We start from the raw sequence: 1,690 nt of genomic DNA, 5'->3' as shown, positions 1-1,690 counted from the left end.
CAGCCTGGGGAACGGAATGAAATTATTTCTGAGACAAACAAAAACATTAGACAGTGAAAGTGAGAGAGTTTAGACTTAAGCCATTTGATTATAGTACTGAAGAGGCAAATGGTACAATTACAATAGCCAACATTTACTGAATGATTGATATGTGGCCCTGTGTTAACCGTACAACTTTATCACATCTGTGGTGTTATGTTCATTTTAAAGTGAGAAAGCTGGGACCTAAATCCAGGAGGTTTGCCTCCAGATTCTCACTCAGAGCCACTATGCTGTTAGAACACCCTACGTATGCATTTTTATAGATACGCCCATGCTTTTTAGGTTGCCTTAAAAATTATTCATTACATATAAGACATCCTTGTACTTTTTACAACCAATGGCATCTTAAAATCAAGGAGTATGGTAAACACCTGAGGTGAGGATCAGATGATAAGTATCTTAAAGTGCTTCTAGAAAAAGTGGATTAGAGGGGCAGGTGTTACAAGGTGAGTACGCTGAGCCTGGTCTTCAGAACCCCACTATTGCAGAACAGGTGAAACCACCGGGAGCAGTGTCATTAAGCCGCAGTGCTTCCTGCAGTTTTGAGAGGAGCTCCTCCACACGAAGCACCCTACCTCCCATACCCGTCTAAATCTTTCTATCTATGTCCAACCCAAACGGCAGCTCCTTCAGGAAGTGGTCTGTGGCTGTATGAGAAGATGCACATGGGAGCAATTTTTAAATTATGAAGGGATGGAACCAATACGTGCAAGATGGATTTTATCACTAAAGTTATCCTCGCTCCTCTCCTGGCCTCAGTCTCTCTAAACTGAAAGGAAGAGGTGGCTTAGCCTATCTCTTCCTTTTATAATTTCTGCCTCTAACCTCTTCAGATTTCTGCCAATCTGCTTTGAAAACCAAATTTCCTTCCTCAGACCTGCAGGAGGCGGCTCCTCTGGGCTGGCAGCTCAGCAAGGCGGGGCTCGGGGAGCAGGAGAAGAGGCGGGGGCTCGGAGGGAAGAGCGGCCGCAGCCACGTGACTTCCTTCCCAAGGAGCCTCAGCTGCCGGCCTCCCAGCAACCGGTGCGTCCCGCCTAGCGACGCCTGCGCATCCCGGTTGGCCCTCGGGGGCGGTTGTGGCAAGGCGGTGCCCACGGTCGCGTTGCTCATTGGCTCGCGCTGCCGTCGATCAGACCCGTTGCCCGGGCGCCCGCAGGCGGTGCTGTCGGATGCCCCGCCCCTTGGCCGCCAGGTTCGTGGCTGGCTGGCCGCTGCTGTCACTCCCCGGCCGTTTCCCTGCGGCCAGCGCTCTACTTGGGGCGGGAGGAAGAGGGGCCGGACTGGGGCCTGACGAGCCGTCGCCGTCTTCGCGTCTGCTATGACCAGCGGGCTAGGCGCCCTCCGCAGCTCCGCGCAACGCTAGTCGCGGCCGTGCGCCCGCCGTAGCCGTCTGCGTCCCCAGCGCGGCCGCTCCCGCGGCCCCCTCGGCTCTGCCGGCGCCGCCTGCGAGGCGAGGCGAGGCGGAGGCAGGATGAAGATGACGGTGGATTTCGAGGAGTGTCTGAAGGACTCGCCCCGCTTCAGGTAACCGGCACGGCCGCCCGGCGTCACCGCGGCGCTGCCTTCCCGGCGCTGGGGGCGTGAAAGCCGGGCCCGCGCACCGGGAGGAGGCCCCGCCGTCCGCGCCTTCCGACGGGGCGAGCGGCCG

The 1,690-nt window shown here is 56.7% G+C and overlaps 1 protein-coding gene across 1 annotated transcript in view; it reads left to right on the top strand.

Annotated features, from left to right (window-relative positions):
• Positions 1 to 1,236: 1,236 nt before the first annotated feature.
• ACAP2 (ArfGAP with coiled-coil, ankyrin repeat and PH domains 2) overlaps positions 1,237 to 1,690 on the top strand; it is a 186,118-nt gene continuing 185,664 nt past the window's right edge. Inside the window, 1 exon segment of the mRNA XM_017873479.1 lies at positions 1,237 to 1,502. The gene's annotated coding sequence lies outside the window, so the exon portion shown is untranslated.

This window comes from Rhinopithecus bieti, unplaced genomic scaffold (genome assembly GCF_001698545.2).
Source record: "Rhinopithecus bieti isolate Rb0 unplaced genomic scaffold, ASM169854v2 scaffold_5626, whole genome shotgun sequence".
NCBI lineage: Eukaryota > Metazoa > Chordata > Mammalia > Primates > Cercopithecidae > Rhinopithecus > Rhinopithecus bieti.
This window is presented reverse-complemented; position numbering and strand designations above follow the sequence as displayed.